The sequence below is a fragment of the Bombina bombina genome, chromosome 2 (assembly GCF_027579735.1).
Source record: "Bombina bombina isolate aBomBom1 chromosome 2, aBomBom1.pri, whole genome shotgun sequence".
Classification (NCBI taxonomy): domain Eukaryota; kingdom Metazoa; phylum Chordata; class Amphibia; order Anura; family Bombinatoridae; genus Bombina; species Bombina bombina.
The window spans coordinates 1002523067-1002546984 of record NC_069500.1 but is presented as its reverse complement, the minus strand read 5'-3'; positions in this window follow the sequence as shown (position 1 = coordinate 1002546984).

Genomic DNA, 23918 nt, shown 5'->3' with positions numbered 1-23918 from the left:
AGGATTGCTCACATTTATTATATTTATCTTTTTGGTTATTTGAACCAATCAATATATGTTAATTTACCTCACCCAAATACACCACCACCTATCCCCCACGGACCATCTGGAGCCCCCTCACCACAGAGGACACCATCAGAATCATGAGATCGATCCACTCCGGAGCACCCTCGGACCCATGCCCGTATCACATATTCAACAAAGCGGGTTACACAATCATCCCCGAGCTCTGCAGCACCATCAACTGCTCCATCGAAACCGGCATCTTCTTGAAGGATTGAAAGCACGCAGAATTAAAACCCCTACTGAAAAAAACACGGCGGACCCCAATGATCCAAAGATCTACCGCACCATCTCTCTGATCCCCTTTGCAGCCAAAGTCATCGAGAAGTCTATCAACGCGCAAATCGTTGACCACATCGAGGCCAACCGCACCCTGGACCCCTCCCAATCCGGTTTCAGGAGCAACCACAGCACCGTGACCGCCCTCCTCGCCACCACAGATGACATTCTCGCCCTACTCGACCAAGTAGAGACCGCCGCCCTCATCCTACTAGACCTCTCAGCAGCATTCGACACTGTCTCCCACCTCAACCTCCGCACCCGCCTACACGATGCCGGCTTATGCGACAAAGCCCTGAAATGGATCACCTCCTTTCTCACCAGCAGAACCCAGAAAATTAGACTCCCACCCTTCACCTCCAAGCCCACAGAGATCAGCTGCATTGTACCCCAAGGCTCTTTGCTGAGCCCAACCCTATTCAATGTCTACACGGCCCCTCTCGCCGCCATCGCCCGACGACACAACCTCAACATCATCTTGTACACTGACAACACCCAGCTGATCATCTCACTCACCAGTGACCCCACTACTGCCAAGAGAAATGTCCACGAAGGGCTGACAGCAGTCGCCACCTGGATGAGCTACAATTGCCTAAAGCTGAACGCAGACTAGAGCAAAGTCCTCCTTCTCGGTCCCACCATATCCGTCTGGAATAACTCCTGGTGGCCCACAGCCCTCAGACACCCTCCAACCCCCACCAACCATGCATGAAATCTAGGCATCATCCTGGACTCATCGCTCTCCATGGACCGACAAATCAACGCTGTATCCTCTGCATGCTTCCATACACTCCACCTGCTGCGAAAGATCTTCAAATGGATCCCAACCGAGACCAGGAAGACTGTCACCCAGGCCCTCGTCAGCAGCCGACTGGACTACGGCAACGCATTCTACGCCGACTCCACCATCAAGCTCCAAAAGAGACTCCAGCACATGCAGAATGCCTCAGCCAGACTCATCCTCAACATCCCTCGCCAATGCCACATCAACAAACACCTGCGGGACCTGCACTGGCTCCCCATCAACAAAAGAATAACCTTCAAGCTTATCATCCACGCATTCAGGGCCCTCCACAACATCGGTCCCGAATACATGAACTACTGCGCTACATTCTACACCCCCGCCAGACAACTTAGATCGGCCGACCAAGCCCTCGCAGTCATCCCCTGCATCAGGAAAACCACAGTGGGAGGCAGATCCTTCTCTCACCTGGCAGCCAAGACTTGGAACTCCCTCCCGCTGTACTTCAGACAAGCTACCGCCCTAACTAAGTTCAGAAAGGACCTCAAGACCTGGCTCTTCAACTGAACTGCAACCCTCAGCACCTTGAGACCCTTACAGGTGAATAGCCATGCTTTACAAGAACCCAATAGATAGATAGATAGATAGATAGATAGATAGATAGATAGATAGATAGATAGATAGAGCTAAATGCAGTTTTAAGGGCAATGCCCATACAAATACCTTAATTAGGGCAATTGGTAGATTAGGTTTTTTTAGATTTTTTTTTTTTTTTTTAAAGGGACAGTAAACATCAGAATTTTTGTTGTTTAAAAAGGTAGATAACCCCTTTATTACCCATTCCCCAATTTTGCATAACCAACACAGTTATAATAATATACTTTTTACCTCTGTGATTACCTTGTATCTATGCCTCTGCAAACTGCCCCCTTATTTCAGTTCTTTTGACAGACATGCATTTTTAGCCAATCAGTGCTTGCTCTTAGGAGCTTCACGTGCCGGAGCTCAATGTTATCTATATGAAACACATAAACTAACGCCCTCTAGTGGTGAAAAAATGTCAAAATGCTTTCCGATTAGAGGCAGTCTTCAAGGTCTAAGAAATTAGCACATGAACCTCCTAGATTTAGCTTTCAACTAAGAATACCAAGAGAACAAAAAAAATTGGTAATAAAAGTAAATTGGAAAGTTGTTTAAAATGACATGCCCTATTTAAATCATGAAAGATTTTTTGTGACTTTACTGTCCCTTTAATTTTGTGGGTTTGGGGGTGGGGGTTTGTACTGTTAGTGGGTCTTTGTATTTTTTTTTTTAGGTAGAAGAGCTGTTTAACTTAGGACAATGCCCTACAAAATGCCCTTTTAAGGGCTATTGGTAGTTTATTATAGATAAGGTTTTTTATTTTGGGGTGTATTAGAATAGGAATAATTTTTATTATTTTTGATAATTCGTTTTTTATTTTGTGTAATGTTTTTATTTTGTTTTGGGGTGGGTTTTTATTTTTAGATTAGGGTTGGGCATTTCAGAAAAGAGTTGAATGCCCTTTTAAGGGCAGGAAAAAGAGCTAAATGCACCCCTTTTCAGGGCAATACCCATACAAATGCCCTTTTCAGGGCAATGGGTAGATTAGACTTTACTTTATTTTTATTTTGTGGGTTTGGGGTTTGGGGGTTTGTACACTGTTAGGGGGTTAAGGTTACGTTAGGGTTAGGTTTAGGGGTTAATATAGTTTAATTTAGGTTGTTGCGATGTGGTGGGCTGGTGGTTTAGGTGTTAATAGGTTTATTTAGTGGTAGTGATGTGGGAGGCCAGAGGTTTAGGGGTTAATAACTTTATTTAGTGGTGGCGATGTCGGGGAGCAGCAGAATAGAGGTTAATAGATTTATTATAGTATGGGCGAAATTGGGGTGCAGGGGAATAGAAATGCATACAAATGCCCTTTTCAGGGCAATGGGTAGATTAGGTTTTACTTTATTTTTATTTTGGGGGTTTGGGGGTTTGTATACTGTTAGGGGGGGTTTGTTTTGTTTTGTAGCAAAAGAGCTGCCCTACAAAACGCCCTTGGTAGTTTATTATAGATTAGACTTTTTTTTTTTTTTTTTTTAAAGGGTATTAGAATAGGAATCATTTTTATTGTTTTGGATTATTTTGTTTGTTATTTTTTGTAATGGTAGAGTTTTTTTTATTTTTTTGAAATAATAGGTTTTAGTGTAAGGCAGCTTAGGTTTTATTTCATAGGTAAGTTAGTATTTATTTTAACTAGGTAGTTATCAAATAGTTAATAACTATTTACTAACTAGTCTACCTAGTTAAAATTAAACTTACCTGTGAAATAAAAATAAAACCTAAGCTAGCTACAATATAACTATTAGTTATATCGTAGCTAGCTTAGGTTTTATTTCACAGGTAAGTATGTATTTAGTTTTAAATAGGTATTATTTAGTTAATAATTGCAACTTTAATTTAGCTCTATTTTAATTATGTTAAAGTTAGGGGGTGTTAGGATTAGGGTTACGTTAGGGTTAGGGTTATGTTAGGGTTAGTAGGGGGTTAATATAGTTTAATTTAGGTTGTTGCAATGTGGGGCGGGGCTGGCGGTTTAGGGGTTAATATGTTTATTTAGTGGTAGTGATGTGGGAGGCCAGAGGTTTAGGGGTTAATAACTTTATTTAGTGGCGGCGATGTCAGGGAGCTGCAGATTAGGGGTTAATAGCTTTATTTAGGTGGCGACGATATTGGGAGCGGCAGATTAGGGTTTAATAACTTTATGTAGGTGGCAGCGATGCCAGGGGCAGCAGATTAGGTGTGTTTAGACGTGGGGTTTATGTTAGGGTGTTTGATTTAAATTTAACTTTTTTTTCCCCCCCAGACATCAATGGGGCTACGTTACAGAGCTTTTCATTCCGCGTTTGCAGGTGTTAGATTTTTTATGACCCGCTCTCCCCATTAATGTCTATGGGGGAAGCGTGCATGAGCACGTCAAAACAGCGCTTGGATTGTGTTCGGTATGGAGCTCAACGCAGCCATATCGCACTCAATATTCATTCTAAGCAGATGTTTGTATGTATAATATTTTGCTTATCTTTTTCTAAAATGTATTACTTTTAAATACTGTATGAATATTATTCAAACTAATATCAGTAAAAGTGAGGGTGATTGTTTGTGTATGGGTGAGTGACTGTATGTGTTGATAGTGACAGCTAGAACCTGCAGAGTTAGAGGTGCTTGTCAAGTGAGAGTGTCAGTGTGTGTGAGTGTTGTGTTAGAGTGTGTGTGAGTGTTTTTGAGTGTGAGCTAGAGATGTGGGTAGTGTTAGAGTAAGAATGTGTGTGTTAGTGTGAGTGTTTGAGTGAGAGTCTGTGTGTGTTTTTGATCGTATGAGTTAGTGAAAATGTGTGTGAGACAGTGTTAGAGTGAGATTGTTGGTGTGTGTGTATCTCTGCTTGGTTTTTGAGAGTGTTAGAGTTACAATGTGTGTAAGAGTGTCAGTGTGGGTGAGAAAGTTAGAGTAAGAGTGTGCATGTGAGAATGTGCTAAAACATGTTATACTGTTATGTAGTGAAAAGTGTACTATATATTTTACTTATTGTTATATAGGATAACTACAGCATGCAGTTAGAGGTGCTTGTCACTTGTTTGTGGGTGTAAGAGATCGTTTGTGTGTGTGTGTGAGAGAAAATATTACAGTGAGAGTATGTGTGTTTGAGGGTGTATAAAAGTATGTTTATTTCTGCCTCATTTAAATAGAGAACAACATACATGACCAGTGGTTCTCAAACCAAGTCACCTCAAGCCCCGGTAATTTTTAGGGCCAGGGCCCTGTAGTGTGTATATATATATATATATATATATATAAAAATTAATTAAGAAAAGCAATTAGATGGGTTAATCCAGCACAAACTAATACTAACCACAATTTACAAAAATTATATTGTTGTGTAAAAAATCACAGAGAGCCACCGGGTCAGATCAGAAAAAAGGAAAGTATTTATTAGGTCTAAACAGTCCTAACCTGTAAATTAACATATATTGATAGGTTCAAATAACCAAAAAGATAAATATAATAAATGTGAGCAATCCTAAAACTTGGAAAAAATTGGGCCATATATAGCTAAATATACTGGTATATAATAGAATATATTAATAACATAAACCCATGGGTCTTTGCAATACCACAATTTTGCATAGCTAATATCTTGTAAATAGAGACAAAAACATAAGTGCACAGAAATAACTATAATCCATATTAGATATCATATATCTCAGCGACGATCATATGTTATTGGTTGTAACGTTATAACATAAGTTGTATAAAGAACCGTTCCACACTTATCCTGAGAAACATATGCACACAGTCCCCAGCGTGCTACGGTGTCAACGTATGAAAGACAGTTCCATCTAAGATAAATGTTAATAAGCTGAGGTATAGACAAAAGCACACAGTCTCTTATTAGTTATCCTATGCAGAAACTTGTTATTGCATTAGTAGTTGTAAGTTAGAATCAGCCAGAGAAGCACAGAAGATTCTTAATGCATAAGCGGACAAAAAGAGAACAGTCTATCAGCATAGCGTCCATAGGTTAATAAGCAAGAGACCGGGTTTATCAAGGCTAAGACAGCCTACAGCTCACCAGACTATAGTGTACAGTTCACATGAAGATTCAGCGATTAGAGCTGCCCCTCCGTCTCCCTATCGAATAGACTGTTCGTTCCACTTGAATTCACCTGTTCCAACAATACAGGCCGATATTTTCCAAGGTTGGCTTCCCACGCCTCCGAACTATATACCGCTATATTTAACTATGTATGGCCCAATTTTTTCCAAGTTTTAGGATTGCTCACATTTATTATATTTATCTTTTTGGTTATTTGAACCAATCAATATATGTTAATTTACCTCACCCAAATACACCACCACCTATCCCCCACGGACCATCTGGAGCCCCCTCACCACAGAGGACACCATCAGAATCATGAGATCGATCCACTCCGGAGCACCCTCGGACCCATGCCCGTATCACATATTCAACAAAGCGGGTTACACAATCATCCCCGAGCTCTGCAGCACCATCAACTGCTCCATCGAAACCGGCATCTTCTTGAAGGATTGGAAGCACGCAGAATTAAAACCCCTACTGAAAAAAACACGGCGGACCCCAATGATCCAAAGATCTACCGCACCATCTCTCTGATCCCCTTTGCAGCCAAAGTCATCGAGAAGTCTATCAACGCGCAAATCGTTGACCACATCGAGGCCAACCGCACCCTGGACCCCTCCCAATCCGGTTTCAGGAGCAACCACAGCACCGTGACCGCCCTCCTCGCCACCACAGATGACATTCTCGCCCTACTCGACCAAGTAGAGACCGCCGCCCTCATCCTACTAGACCTCTCAGCAGCATTCGACACTGTCTCCCACCTCAACCTCCGCACCCGCCTACACGATGCCGGCTTATGCGACAAAGCCCTGAAATGGATCACCTCCTTTCTCACCAGCAGAACCCAGAAAATTAGACTCCCACCCTTCACCTCCAAGCCCACAGAGATCAGCTGCATTGTACCCCAAGGCTCTTTGCTGAGCCCAACCCTATTCAATGTCTACACGGCCCCTCTCGCCGCCATCGCCCGACGACACAACCTCAACATCATCTTGTACACTGACAACACCCAGCTAATCATCTCACTCACCAGTGACCCCACTACTGCCAAGAGAAATGTCCACGAAGGGCTGACAGCAGTCGCCACCTGGATGAGCTACAATTGCCTAAAGCTGAACGCAGACTAGAGCAAAGTCCTCCTTCTCGGTCCCACCATATCCGTCTGGAATAACTCCTGGTGGCCCACAGCCCTCAGACACCCTCCAACCCCCACCAACCATGCATGAAATCTAGGCGTCATCCTGGACTCATCGCTCTCCATGGACCGACAAATCAACGCTGTATCCTCTGCATGCTTCCATACACTCCACCTGCTGCGAAAGATCTTCAAATGGATCCCAACCGAGACCAGGAATACTGTCACCCAGGCCCTCGTCAGCAGCCGACTGGACTACGGCAACGCATTCTACGCCGACTCCACCATCAAGCTCCAAAAGAGACTCCAGCACATGCAGAATGCCTCAGCCAGACTCATCCTCAACATCCCTCGCCAATGCCACATCAACAAACACCTGCGGGACCTGCACTGGCTCCCCATCAACAAAAGAATAACCTTCAAGCTTATCATCCACGCATTCAGGGCCCTCCACAACATCGGTCCCGAATACATGAACTACTGCGCTACATTCTACACCCCCGCCAGACAACTTAGATCGGCCGACCAAGCCCTCGCAGTCATCCCCTGCATCAGGAAAACCACAGTGGGAGGCAGATCCTTCTCTCACCTGGCAGCCAAGACTTGGAACTCCCTCCCGCTGTACTTCAGACAAGCTACCGCCCTAACTAAGTTCAGAAAGGACCTCAAGACCTGGCTCTTCAACTGAACTGCAACCCTCAGCACCTTGAGACCCTTACAGGTGAATAGCCATGCTTTACAAGAACCCAATAGATAGATAGATAGATAGATAGAGAGCTAAATGCAGTTTTAAGGGCAATGCCCATACAAATACCTTAATTAGGGCAATTGGTAGATTAGGTTTTTTTAGATTTTTTTTTTTTTTAAAGGGACAGTAAACACCAGAATTTTTGTTGTTTAAAAAGGTAGATAACCCCTTTATTACCCATTCCCCAATTTTGCATAACCAACACAGTTATAATAATATACTTTTTACCTCTGTGATTACCTTGTATCTATGCCTCTGCAAACTGCCCCCTTATTTCAGTTCTTTTGACAGACATGCATTTTTAGCCAATCAGTGCTTGCTCTTAGGAGCTTCACGTGCCGGAGCTCAATGTTATCTATATGAAACACATAAACTAACGCCCTCTAGTGGTGAAAAACTGTCAAAATGCTTTCCGATTAGAGGCAGTCTTCAAGGTCTAAGAAATTAGCACATGAACCTCCTAGATTTAGCTTTCAACTAAGAATACCAAGAGAACAAAAAAAATTGGTAATAAAAGTAAATTGGAAAGTTGTTTAAAATGACATGCCCTATTTAAATCATGAAAGATTTTTTGTGACTTTACTGTCCCTTTAATTTTGTGGGTTTGGGGGTGGGGGTTTGTACTGTTAGTGGGTCTTTGTATTTTTTTTTTTAGGTAGAAGAGCTGTTTAACTTAGGACAATGCCCTACAAAATGCCCTTTTAAGGGCTATTGGTAGTTTATTATAGATACGGTTTTTTATTTTGGGGTGTATTAGAATAGGAATAATTTTTATTATTTTTGATAATTCGTTTTTTATTTTGTGTAATGTTTTTATTTTGTTTTGGGGTGGGTTTTTATTTTTAGATTAGGGTTGGGCATTTCAGAAAAGAGTTGAATGCCCTGTTAAGGGCAGGAAAAAGAGCTAAATGCACCCCTTTTCAGGGCAATACCCATACAAATGCCCTTTTCAGGGCAATGGGTAGATTAGACTTTACTTTATTTTTATTTTGTGGGTTTGGGGTTTGGGGGTTTGTACACTGTTAGGGGGTTAAGGTTACGTTAGGGTTAGGTTTAGGGGTTAATATAGTTTAATTTAGGTTGTTGCGATGTGGTGGGCTGGTGGTTTAGGTGTTAATAGGTTTATTTAGTGGTAGTGATGTGGGAGGCCAGAGGTTTAGGGGTTAATAACTTTATTTAGTGGTGGCGATGTCGGGGAGCAGCAGAATAGAGGTTAATAGATTTATTATAGTATGGGCGAAATTGGGGTGCAGGGGAATAGAAATGCATACAAATGCCCTTTTCAGGGCAATGGGTAGATTAGGTTTTACTTTATTTTTATTTTGGGGGTTTGGGGGTTTGTATACTGTTAGGGGGGGTTTGTTTTGTTTTGTAGCAAAAGAGCTGCCCTACAAAACGCCCTTGGTAGTTTATTATAGATTAGACTTTTTTTTTTTTTTTTTTTTTAAAGGGTATTAGAATAGGAATCATTTTTATTGTTTTGGATTATTTTGTTTGTTATTTTTTGTAATGGTAGAGTTTTTTTTATTTTTTTGTAATATTAGGTTTTAGTGTAAGGCAGCTTAGGTTTTATTTCATAGGTAAGTTAGTATTTATTTTAACTAGGTAGTTATCAAATAGTTAATAACTATTTACTAACTAGTCTACCTAGTTAAAATTAAACTTACCTGTGAAATAAAAATAAAACCTAAGCTAGCTACAATATAACTATTAGTTATATCGTAGCTAGCTTAGGTTTTATTTCACAGGTAAGTATGTATTTAGTTTTAAATAGGTATTATTTAGTTAATAATTGCAACTTTAATTTAGCTCTATTTTAATTATGTTAAAGTTAGGGGGTGTTAGGATTAGGGTTACGTTAGGGTTAGGGTTATGTTAGGGTTAGTAGGGGGTTAATATAGTTTAATTTAGGTTGTTGCAATGTGGGGGGGGGCTGGCGGTTTAGGGGTTAATATGTTTATTTAGTGGTAGTGATGTGGGAGGCCAGAGGTTTAGGGGTTAATAACTTTATTTAGTGGCGGCGATGTCAGGAAGCTGCAGATTAGGGGTTAATAGCTTTATTTAGGTGGCGACGATATTGGGAGCGGCAGATTAGGGTTTAATAACTTTATGTAGGTGGCAGCGATGCCAGGGGCAGCAGATTAGGTGTGTTTAGACGTGGGGTTTATGTTAGGGTGTTTGATTTAAATTTAACTTTTTTTTCCCCCCCAGACATCAATGGGGCTACGTTACGGAGCTTTTCATTCCGCGTTTGCAGGTGTTAGATTTTTTATGACCCGCTCTCCCCATTAATGTCTATGGGGGAAGCGTGCATGAGCACGTCAAAACAGCGCTTGGATTGTGTTCGGTATGGAGCTCAACGCAGCCATATCGCACTCAATATTCATTCTAAGCAGATGTTTGTATGTATAATATTTTGCTTATCTTTTTCTAAAATGTATTACTTTTAAATACTGTATGAATATTATTCAAACTAATATCAGTAAAAGTGAGGGTGATTGTTTGTGTATGGGTGAGTGACTGTATGTGTTGATAGTGACAGCTAGAACCTGCAGAGTTAGAGGTGCTTGTCAAGTGAGAGTGTCAGTGTGTGTGAGTGTTGTGTTAGAGTGTGTGTGAGTGTTTTTGAGTGTGAGCTAGAGATGTGGGTAGTGTTAGAGTAAGAATGTGTGTGTTAGTGTGAGTGTTTGAGTGAGAGTCTGTGTGTGTTTTTGATCGTATGAGTTAGTGAAAATGTGTGTGAGACAGTGTTAGAGTGAGATTGTTGGTGTGTGTGTATCTCTGCTTGGTTTTTGAGAGTGTTAGAGTTACAATGTGTGTAAGAGTGTCAGTGTGGGTGAGAAAGTTAGAGTAAGAGTGTGCATGTGAGAATGTGCTAAAACATGTTATACTGTTATGTAGTGAAAAGTGTACTATATATTTTACTTATTGTTATATAGGATAACTACAGCATGCAGTTAGAGGTGCTTGTCACTTGTTTGTGGGTGTAAGAGATCGTTTGTGTGTGTGTGTGAGAGAAAATATTACAGTGAGAGTATGTGTGTTTGAGGGTGTATAAAAGTATGTTTATTTCTGCCTCATTTAAATAGAGAACAACATACATGACCAGTGGTTCTCAAACCAAGTCACCTCAAGACCCGGTAATTTTTAGGGCCAGGGCCCTGTAGTGTGTATATATATATATATATATATATATATATAAATTAATTAAGAAAAGCAATTAGATGGGTTAATCCAGCACAAACTAATACTAACCACAATTTACAAAAATTATATTGTGTAAAAAATCACAGAGAGCCACCGGGTCAGATCAGAAAAAAGGAAAGTATTTATTAGGTCTAAACAGTCCTAACCTGTAAATTAACATATATTGATAGGTTCAAATAACCAAAAAGATAAATATAATAAACAGCCTCTCCCAGGAATGCCACAGTAATCGTCATTGAAAAATAGATGAACTGTATTCATATTTTTCAAAGCATTACTTTGTTTTTCCTGAAATTTACCTTATTAGCCGCTCGTTTTCAGTAATGTTCCTCCGCCCGCCATCTTTACTGTTTGAGTGACAGATTCTGATCATTGCTTTAGCCCAATCACTGATTCCCCCCTGGGGGGACAAACCCCTTTTTTGCTACGTCACTTGCTCCTAATGCGCATGTGGTACAGCTGAAATATTCTACTCAGCTTAGACGTGCGTTCACGGGTTGCGCATGCGCTATATAAAAACTGATTTGAATACTTACAAGGCGATTTCTTTTATGAAAATCTAAGGAGCTCAAAAATATGCCGTTGTGCTCGATGCCAGGATAGTATTCAATGAATGTATTAATTCATTGAATACTATGTAGCTAGTCAACAATATCGCCTTTAAATGCATGCGCTGTTGATAAAGTCAACGGGAACGCGCTTGGAGACTACGTATAGAGTGGGTGGGACCGCTCTATACGTCACACTGAGGAGAAGTAGGAAGTAGCGGCTGGGAGGAGTTGGGCTTGTAAACAGCAGCAAATTGGTGAGATAAATATATACATAAGCATTTATTTTTTAGAATAATTATGAGGCATAAAAACAATGAAAATTGACATTCACTTTGATTTCGGTGCTGAGGTCCAGTCCTATTTGCTTCTTTCTCACACTGTCCTACCACTCAACTGCTGCATGTGCACAATGCACAATGACCATGCACACGTGCACTGCCACTCTGACAGGCCTGCCCGGTATTTCTTATATGTGGAGTGGCAGGCCTGTCACAGCTTGCAGTGGGGTCATTTCAGGTTGTGGCCCACTGGGAGGGCTGTCAATGCCCAGTTCTGGGCCGTGGCCCAGCTGTTGAGAAATCAGGTATTAAACTATACTCGCTCGTTTGGCGCTTTCATGACAGATGTACCTTTCAGTATAAGCAAAATACCATGTTAAATTAAATAAAAGAAAAGTATGATATTAAATCATACAATAGGGTGCGCAAAATTGTATAAGGAAAGTAATACGTGTTTTATAAACTTGTGTATCTACAAAAATGAATAGAAGTAGTGAATCTGCTAGTGGTCATATAATGTTCATATTGTGACACGAAAAAATATAAACTATTGTATTAACACTTTTGTGAAAAATAATATTTAGCCTTGCAAAAACGTGCTTTTGTGTAACTCAATATGTCTAAATCAATGAATAAAATACTCACAAAGATATATAGTGCACTCGAAAAAAACTTCCAATTAGATGTGCAAAAAATGAAGAAAAAGTGATAATAATATGTTAAGTATTTAAAATTAAAAATACAAACGAATTTAAATTCACTGTAAAGTCCAGAGTATATAAAAAGTGAAATAGACGCTGTGTAATCTGTAAAATTTAGAGCACAAAAAGAGAGAGCGCCTAATGGTGTAATATCGTCAGGGACCAAATAGATACAAACAAAAACAGTATCTGCCAAGTGGATATTCACAAAGAGATTGGCACTCGCAAGTAGTGCATACAGGCGGGCTGACCTTTGTACAGCAGTCAGTACGTTGAATGTATGGAAGTCGAATCGGAGATCTGTTATAATAGAAAGGAAACACAAAAAACCAATGGTGCAATATCGTCTGAACCCAGATGGACACGAAAAAGACACAGTATCAGCAAGATGTATACTCACAATGGAGTTGGCACTCGCAAGTAGTGCATTTAGGCAGGCTGACCTTAATACAGCAGTCAGCACGCTGATTGTTTGTAGCCGTTATCGGCTCAAGCTTGTCCTCTGCACACAGCGTGTGCACTGGATCATCGGCTGTGGCTCAGCTGTTCTCTGGTGGGAGGAAATCCTCTAGATGTGACGTAAACAAACCAAAAAAAATGCACCTGGAGCTGAGTGAAAGCTCAGAGCGTACACAGTGCATACAAGTTGTTATTCTGATTTGTTGGTGACAGAGTGAAAACGAGTAACTAAAAAATAATGCTCACTGGCCGTATACTTTTATACTTACCTGATGAAACGGCCAGTGAGCATTATCGGCCGAGAAACGCGTTGTATTTAGCTCCAAATAAATTCCCTTTTAATTACTTTTACCTAGCATTTTGTCCGCTGACTTCCTTTTTCCAGACTTGTGATTTTAAATATATTTTTTAGTTACTCGTTTTCACTCTGTTACCAACAAATCAGAATAACAACTTGTATGCACTGTGTACGCTCTGAGCTTTCACTCCGCTCCAGGTGCATTTTTTTTGGTTTGTTTACGTCACATCTAGAGGATTTCCTCCCACCAGAGAACAGCTGAGCCACAGCTGTGTGCAGAGGACAAGCTTGAGCCGATAACGGCTACAAACAATCAGCGTACTAACTGCTGTATTAAGGTCAGCCTGCCTAAATGCACTACTTGCGAGTGCCAACTCCATTGTGAGTATACATCTTGTTTGTATCTATTTGGTCCCTGACGATATTACACCATTAGGCGCTCTCTCTTTTTGTGCTCTAAACCATGTTAAATTGCACACACATTTTAGTCACTTAGCCAAAAATTGCCCTGGCAATAAATTTTGTGCACACTGCTCAAAAAAATTACAGGGAACATATATACAGAAATATAGTCATATATAGAAGATTATTGGAGCCCTTTGCTGTTAAGTAGATGAAAACATGAAAAAACATATTTATGCAATATTAATATTTAAAAAAGGTTTAACTGTGTATTTACTATAAATATTTACTATATTTACTATAAATATTATACATTCTAAATGTTCTACACATAGCAGAACATGTTCTATGTATTTATAAATAGATATTCCTATATATAGTTATATATATATATATATATATATATATATATATATATATATATATATATATATATATATATATATATATAGGTGTAGATATATATTGTACCAAAATAACATCAGATATCTGTAGAAATATGTATTTATGACTAAATAGAACATATTCTTCTATGTGAAGAACATTGGAATGTGAAATATTTACATTTTCATGTTGGGTTAGAGCAAATGGGTATATGCGATCAGGTTTGTGTGAAAGTGTGGTGTTAGGTTTTTTCCACTTATATTTCTCCATTGAGTTCTATGGGGGAATATGTGAATGCGCACATGATATTCTAACTTATGCTTTTAGCAGTTGATGGGTTAGCGCGAGAGCAAATAACAGTTTACTTTCAACTTGTAATATGAAAACAACCTGACAAGCGTAAAAAATATGTGGTGAAAAGGCTCTACACATTGAAATAAAGAATCTGGTAACAAATTATAACAAAAGGGTTCATTTAGTCTATCCATACACCTTTCTAATATAGGCTTTATTAATCCTCAGTCTTATGCATCTTCCAAGTGTCCACATTGAACTTTACTAAGTACTAAGTACAACACTTATTAATCAAAAAAGTCTACTTGATAATTTCATAACTTATTTTTCAAGTATTTCCCTAAGAAAAAATATTAAATCACTTAGAAATGGTCTCTATGAATGTATACTTACTTTCTCTCTCTTCCTCTTCACACTCTCACCTCCATTTCCATTCACACACAACATGTTTAAATCTTTATTTACATTTTTCTCCCTCTAACTCATCTTCAATTAATCCAACTAATCTTCACACACCAGCTTCTGTTTATCCTCTTAGCTCTCCCTCCTCAAACACAGCTTCCTACTCAACTTTTCTTCCCACCTCCCTGAAATTTACTGTCTTCCTCACCCTCTCCATAGCTTCAATTTGTCTCTTTACCCTCTGCTTCACACCCTCTTAATCCTCTCTCCGTCTCTCACCGCTCCCTCCTCACACTCTGTCTGTTGCACACAGCCTCCTCCTTTTGCCCCTTTCTCTTTACACACAGCCCTGCTTATACTCAAAGCATTGATGGAAAGTCAGGAAACTGCTTCCATTTCCATTGTCCGAGCGATGCCGACGACTGGCGATGTCTCTCCTGTAACAGTCAATGGGAGCGTGACATAACCGCTCACATCGCTAACATTGCTGCACGTCAGCATTAGCATTTTACTGTGGAGCGGGGCCCTATTTGAAGTGGGCTTACACGGCACAAACAGCGTGCTCACTAAAACTAAAATTAGTTTCTGTGTAGGCACACTTCAAATATTGCCATGGGGATCTAAGTATAATTACACCTAAACTAACTAGCTCAGGTGATGTTATCTCAGCAGCAGATAGCTGGCGAGACAAACATGGCCGCAACCCTCCTTGCAACCTGCACTTCAAAGCTTTTAACATATTGATCTTGTATCAATGTGTCCAATGCAAAGTGCAGGCTACTCCCACTAGCACGCCTCGCTAACTCCCCCTAAATACATACACCTAGAGTAAGGGGAAAAAGTTATTTGATCCCCTGCTGATTTTGTACGTTTGCCCACTGACAAAGAAAGGATCAGTCTATAATTTTAATGGTAGGTTTATTTAAACAGTGAGAGACAGAATAACAACAAAAAATCCAGAAAAAAGGAATTCCAAAAAAGTTATAAACTGATTTGGATTTTAATGAGTGAAATAAGTATTTGACCCCTTTGCAAAACATGACTTAGTACTAAGTGGCAAAAACCTTGTTGGCAATCACAGAGGTCAGACGTTTCTTGCAATTGACCACCAGGTTTGCACACATCTCAGGAGGGATTTTGTCCCACTCTTTGCAGATCCTCTCCAAGTCATTAATGTTTTGAGGCTGACGTTTGACCACTCCAACATTCAGCTCCCTCCACAGATTTTCTATGGGATTAAGGTCTAGAGACTGGCTAGGCCACTCCAGGACCTTAATGTGCTTCTTCTTGAGCCACTCCTTTGCTTGGCCATGTGTTTTGGGTCATTGTCATGCTGGAATACCCATCCATGACCCATTTTCAATGCCCTGGCTGTGGGAAGGAGGTTCTCACCCAAGATTTTATGGTACACGGCCCCGTGCAGGGGCCTTGCGGGCACTGCAGGATTTCAGTCCTTCAAGGCGTAGTGTGTTACCAATTGTTTTCTTGGTGACTATGGTCTCAGCTGCCTTGAGATCATTGACAAGATCCTCCCATGTAGTTCTGGGCTGATTCCTCATTGAAACTCCACAAGGTGAGATCTTGCATGGAGCCCCAGACTGAGGGAAATTGACAGTTATTTTGTGTTTCTTCCATTTGCAAATAATCGCACCAACTGTTGTCACCTTCTCACCAAGCTGCTTGGCGATGGTCTTGTAGCCCATTCCAGCCTTGTGTAGGTCTACAATCTTGTCCCTGACATCCTTGGATAGCTCTTTGGTCTTGGACATGGTGGAGAGTTTTGAATCTGATTGATTGATTGATTGCTTCTGTGGACAGGTGTCTTTTATACAGGTAACAAGCTGAGATTAGGAGCACTCCCTTTAAAAGAGTGCTCCTAATCTCAGTTTGTTACCTGTATAAATAACACGTGGGAGCAAGAAATCTTGCTGATTGATAGGGGATCAAATACTTATTTCACTCATTAAAATGCAATTCAATTTATAACTTTTTTGAAATGTATTTTTCTGGATTTTTTTTGTTGTTATTCTGTGTCTCACTGTTCAAATAAACCTACCATTAAAATTATAGACTGATCATTTCTGTGTCAGTGGGCAAACGTACAAAATCAGTAGGGGATCAAATAATTTTTTCCCTCACTGTACGTCATGGATAACCTACACTCCCCCTGAACCACCCAGCTAATTCCCCCTGACTGCCTACACCTACATCATGCCTAACCTAAACCTTAATACCGCCTACACTGATGTAATGTTTAACCTACACTCCCCTGTAACGTCTATCTAACTGCCTACTGTCAAAAAATAACTAACTATAATAAACTATACTATGGTAATAAACCTGCTTATTTACTACAACCACAAAGCTATGCTTCTAAACTTATCAATAATGTTTAAATAATGTGTCACTAGATGCACTAAAACGCCGGTGGCTGGAAAAACCTCCTTAAAAATCTGGCCTCCTGGAACTCAGTACTAAACCAGAATTGAGCCCCGGGAAACTGCTTTTATTTTCCTCGTCGGTATCACAGCCCATCGGAATATTCTAAAAAAGTGTCTGAGCAATGCCGGCGAGTGGCAATGTCTCACCTGTAGAAGTCAATTGGAGCATGACATAACCGCTCACATCGCTAACATTGCTGCATGTCAGCATTAGCATTTTACTGTGGAGCGGGGCCCTATTTGAAGTGGGCTTACATGGCACAAACAGCGTGCTGACTAAAACTAAAATTAGTTTCTGTTTAGGCACACTTCAAATATTGCCATGGGGATCTAAGTATAATTACACCTAAACTAACTAGCTCAGGCGATGTTATCTCAGCAGCAGATAGCTGGCGAGACAAACATGGCCGCAACCCTCCTTGCAACCTGCACTTCGAAGCTTTTAACATATTGATCTTGTGTCAATGTGTCCAATGCAAAGTGCAGGCTACTCCCACTAGCACGCCTCGCTAACTCCCCCTAAATACATGCACCTAGAGTAAGGGGAAAAAATGATTTGATCCCCTGCTGATTTTGTACGTTTGCCCACTGACAAAGAAAGGATCAGTCTTTAATTTTAATGGTAGGTTTATTTAAACAGTGAGAGGCAGAATAACAACAAAAAAATCCAGAAAAAAGGAATTCCAAAAAAGTTATAAACTGATTTGGATTTTAATGAGTGAAATAAGTATTTGACCCCTTTGCAAAACATGACTTAGTACATGGTGGCAAAAACCTTGTTGGCAATCACAGAGGTCAGACGTTTCTTGCAATTGACCACCAGGTTTGCACACATCTCAGGAGGGATTTTGTCCCACTCTTTGCAGATCCTCTCCAAGTCATTAATGTTTTGAGGCTGACGTTTGACAACTCCAACATTCAGCTCCCTCCACAGATTTTCTATGGGATTAAGGTCTAGAGACTGGCTAGGCCACTCCAGGACCTTAATGTGCTTCTTCTTGAGCCACTCCTTTGCTTGGCCATGTGTTTTGGGTCATTGTCATGCTGGAATACCCATCCATGACCCATTTTCAATGCCCTGGCTGTGGGAAGGAGGTTCTCACCCAAGATTTTATGGTACACGGCCCCGTGCAGGGGCCTTGCGGGCACTGCAGGATTTCAGTCCTTCAAGGCGTAGTGTGTTACCAATTGTTTTCTTGGTGACTATGGTCTCAGCTGCCTTGAGATCATTGACAAGATCCTCCCGTGTAGTTCTGGGCTGATTCCTCATTGAAACTCCACGAGGTGAGATCTTGCATGGAGCCCCAGACTGAGGGAGATTGACAGTTATTTTGTGTTTCTTCCATTTGCAAATAATCGCACCAACTGTTGTCACCTTCTCACCAAGCTGCTTGGCGATGGTCTTGTAGCCCGTTCCAGCCTTGTGTAGGTCTACAATCTTGTCCCTGACATCCTTGGATAGCTCTTTGGTCTTGGACATGATGGAGGGTTTTGAATCTGATTGATTGATTGATTGCTTCTGTGGACAGGTGTCTTTTATGCAGGTAACAAGCTGAGATTAGGAGCACTCCCTTTAAAAGAGTGCTCCTAATCTCAGTTTGTTACCTGTATAAATAACACGTGGGAGCAAGAAATCTTGCTGATTGATAGGGGATCAAATACTTATTTCACTCATTAAAATGCAATTCAATTTATAACTTTTTTGAAATGTATTTTTCTGGATTTTTGTTGTTCTTATTCTGTGTCTCACTGTTCAAATAAACCTACCATTAAAATTATAGACTGATCATTTCTGTGTCAGTGGGCAAACGTACAAAATCAGCAGGGGATCAAATAATTTTTTCCCTCAATGTACGTCATGGATAACCTACACTCCCCCTGAACCACCCAGCTAATTCCCCCTGACTGCCTACACCTACGTCATGCCTAACCTAAACCTTAATACCGCCTACACTGATGTAATGTTTAACCTACACTCCCCTGTAACGTCTATCTAACTGCCTACTGTCAAAAAATAACTAACTATAATAAACTATACTATGGTAATAAACCTGCTTATTTACTACAACCACGAAGCTATGCTTCTAAACTTATCAATAATGTTTAAATAATGTGTCACTAGATGCACTAAAACGCCGGTGGCATTAGCATTTTACTGTGGAGTGGGGCCCTATTTGAAGTGGCTGGAAAAACCTCCTTAAAAATCTGGTCTCCTGGAACTCAGTACTAAACCAGAATTGAGCCCCGGGAAACTGCTTTTATTTTCCTCGTCGGTATCACAGCCCATCGGAATATTCTAAAAAAGTGTCTGAGCAATGCCGGCGAGTGGCAATGTCTCTCCTGTAGAAGTCAATGGGAGCATGACGTTACCGCCAACATCGCCACACATCATTATTTCACTGCGGAGAGGGGCCCTATTTGAAGTGGGCTTACATGGCGCAAACAGCACACTTCAAATATTGCTGTGGGGACCTAAGTTTAATTACACCTACACTAACTAGCTCAGGTGATGTAGTCTTGGCAGATGATAGTCAAACATGGCCGCTACCCTCCTTGCAACCTGCACTTCGCTTCTTTTAACATATTCATCTTGCGTCAATGTGTCCAAAGCAAAGTGCAGGCTACTTCCACTATCACACCTCCCTAACTCCCCCTAAACACCTATAACTACGTCACAACTAAGCTACACTCCCCCTGATCTGCCTCGCTACCTCCCACCAACATCCTACACCTACGTCATGGATAACCTACACTCCCCCTGCACCACCCAGCTCATTCCCCCTGACCGCCTACACCTACGTCATGCCTAACCTGAAACCTTAATACTGCCTACACTGATGTAATGTTTGAGATGAGGAACCTAGAGATACCACATGTTTCGGGGTGCTACCTTTTGGGAGAAATGGGGAACACGTCAAATCTGGTACCCCATTCCTCCCAGAAGGTAGCACCCCGGCGTTTACCTCATCTCCATGACAAAATATGCATTGTCATGTACAATGTAGATTATTTAAGTATTGGAGATTTCTTAAAAGGTATTTACTAGTTCCTTGCTATTATTTCAAACATAAATATATATTAGAAAATATATGTTTATGTTAAAAATATTATTAAGCAAACATTAAATTCATTTTAAGATACCTACAATAATTTAAACAATATGCATTTTAAATGACAAAGCATATTATTTAAACATTGACCCATAGGGGAATATCTATCAAGCATCAACTGTGTTGCATTCGCCGGCATCAATATGCTCGCCTAACATTGCGGCCGCTTATCTCAATATGCTCTCCTTATTTATGAAAAAAGCGGCAAAAGCACGTGCACCAAGTACGGGGCGATGAGCATCGGACTGTTGTTTAACTAGCAGTCATCGGTCTCGCGTCTATTCAGCTTTTCCAAACTTTATTTATATCCTGTCTCTAAACGCCACCACTATACTAAAATGTTTAACCCCTATCCCGCCACTCCCTGACCTCGCCGCAACATAAATAAAGTTATTAACCCCTATCCCACCACTCCCCGACCCCGCTGCTACATAAATAAAGTTATTAACCCCTATTCCGCCACTCCCCAACGCCACCGCAACATAAATAAAGTTATTAACCCCTATTCCGCTGCTCCCTGACACCGCCGCCACTAAATAAACGTATTAACCCCTAAACTTCTGGCCCCTCACATCACCACCACTAACTAAACCTATTAACCCCTAAACCGTCAGCCCCCCACATCACCATAAATTAAATTTAGCTATTAATCCCTAAACCTAACAACCCGCTAACTTTAAATTAAAATTACAACATCCCTATCTTCAAATAAATTTTAACTTACCTGTAGAATTAAAATAAACTATTTGAAAACTACTAATTAACCTACCCTAACTATTATACTACAATTAAATTAAACTACCAATTCAATTAACTAAATTACATATTAAAAAACTCTAACCCTACTTAAATTATATAAATATACTATTAAACCTTATTAAAAGTACTACATTACCATAAAAAGTTACAACCCCCCCCCCACTAAATTACGAAAAATAAAAAACCACATTATCAAAAATAAAAAATAATTACACCTAATCTAATAGCCCTATCAACTTAGTTTTTCTTTTGGTAATGTAGTACTTTTAATAAGGTTTAATAGTATATTTAAATAATTTGAGTAGGGTTAGGGGTTTTTAATAGGCAATTTTGTTAATTTAATTGGTAGTTAAATTTAATTGTAGTATAATAGGGTAGGTTAATTAATAGTTTAAAATAGTTTATTTTAATTCTACAGGTAAGTTTTAATTTATTTTAAGATAGGGATGTTGTAATTTTAATTTAAAGTTAGCGGGTTGTTAGATTTAGGGGTTAATAGCTTGATTTAGTTTATGGCGATGTGGGGGCAGATGGTTTAGGGGTTAATTGGTTTAGTTAGTGGTAGTGATGTGGGAGGCCAGGCCAGGGGTTTAGGGGTTAATACGTTTAGTGGCTGAGGTGTTGGGGGGTGGCGGAATAGGGGTTAATACATTTTATTTAGGTTGCGGCAATGTCGGGGTGGCAGATTAGGGGTGTTTAGACTCGGGATTTATGTTAGGGTGTTAGGTGTAAACGTAACTTGTTTTCAACCATATAAATTAATGGGATATCTGGCAGCATCAAACATAAGCTTTCGGTGCTTTCACACTCCCATTGATTTTTATGGTATCCGCTGCCTCCAGGGTGGTGGATTGAAAACCAGGTACGCTGGGTTGGAATAGCCGCAAGCGTACCTGTTAACTATTTGGTAAATGGGAAAAAGTGTCAAATAGAGACGAAGGTGTGTTCGAAACATCTGTAATGATGTAAGCATCGATCTGCGTCGGATTGAGACCAGCGGATCGTATGTTACATCACAAATTTCAACTTTTGCCGGTCTGTAGGCTTTGATAACTAGGTCGGATCAAGCTTGCAAAAATTACGCTGCGGAATTCCGGCATATTTGCGGTTGACAGCTTGATAGATAGGCCCCTTAATCTGCAATAACCTAAAACTAACTGTAGAAGCTAAGACCCTACACATAAATATTCAATATTTAAATGATTAATTGTTATTTTTATGCATACTGTTTAAATATTTGCATATAAATTAAAATGTAATTAATGTTGCTTGTTGTGTTGTATTATTTCTAATTAAAACAAAATTTATGCTTACCTGATACATTTCTTTCTTTCCGGATACGGAGAGTCATAGGCTAAACGGATTATGCTTCTTAGCCAAAAAGAAAGAGAAGTTGCCGAAGCCTTTTGGCCTCTCCTCTTTCCAGAGTAGACAACAAACAATGCAGATGTTTGATGAAAATCCTTAGTAGCTTGCAAATAAAATTTTAAGGCACGAACTACGTCAAGATTATGTAACAGACGTTCCTTCTTTGAAGAAGGATTAGGACACAGTGACGGAACAACAATTTCCTGATTGATATTCCTATTAGATACTACCTTAGGAAGGAAACCAGGTTTGGTACGCAAAACTACCTTATCTGCATGGAAGATCAGATAAGGAGAATCACACTGCAAGGCAGATAACTCTGAAACTCTTCGAGCCGAAGAGATAGCTACTAAAAACAGAACTTTCCAAGATAAAAGCTTGATATCTATGGAATGCAAGGGTTCAAATGTAGCCCCTTGAAGAACTTTAAGAACTAAATTTAAACTCCATGGCGGAGCAACAGGTTTAAACACAGGCCTGATTCTAACCAAAGCCTGACAAAATGCCTGAACGTCTGGAACATCAGCCAGGCGCTTGTGCAAAAGAATAGACAGAGCAGAAATCTGTCCCTTTAAGGAACTAGCCGATAGTCCCTTTTCCAATCCTTCTTTGAGAAAAGATAGTATCCTGGGAATCCTGACCTTACTCCACGAGTAACCCTTGGATTCACACCAATGAAGATATTTACACCATATCTTATGATAGATTTTCCTGGTGACAGGCTTTCGTGCCTGAATCAAGGTATCAATGACCGTCTCAGAGAAACCACATTTTGATAAAATCAAGCGTTCAATCTCCAAGCAGTCAGACGCAGAGAAATTAGATTTGGATGTTTGAATGGACCTTGGAGTAGAAGGTCCTGCCTCAGTGGCAGAGTCCATGGTGGGAAGGATGACATGTCCACCAGATCTGCATACCAAGTCCTGCGTGGCCACGCAGGTGCTATCAAAATCACCAAAGCTCTCTCCTGCTTGATCTTGGCAATCAGACGAGGGAGGAGAGGAAATGGTGGAAACACATAAACCAGGTTGAAGGACCAGGGCACTGCTAGAGCATCTATCAGCGTTGCCTGGAGATCCCTTGATCTGGACCCGTAACGAGGAAGCTTGGCGTTCTGACGAGACGCCACCTGTTCTGGTTTGCCCCATAGTTGAATCAGCTGGGCAAATACCTCCGGATGGAGCTCCCACTCCCCCGGATGAAAAGTCTGCCGACTTAGAAAATCGGCCTCCCAGTTCTCTACTCCTGGGATATGGATAGCAGATAGATGGCGAGAGTGAACCTCTGCCCATAGAATTATCTTGGAAACTTCCATCATTGCCAGGGGACTCCTTGTTCCCCCCTGATGGTTGATATAGGCTACAGTCGTGATATTGTCCGGCTGAAATCTGATGAATCTGACCGTAGCTAGCTGAGGCCAAGCCTGAAGAGCATTGAATATCACTCTGAGTTCCAGAATGTTTATCGGAAGGAGGGCTTCCTCCTGGGTCCACAAACCCTGAGCCTTCAGGGAGTTCCAGACTGCACACCAGCCCAGAAGGCTGGCATCTGTCGTCACTATAGTCCACTCTGGCCTGCGGAAACTCATTCCCCTGGACAGGTGGACCCGAGATAACCACCAGAGAAGAGAATACCTGGT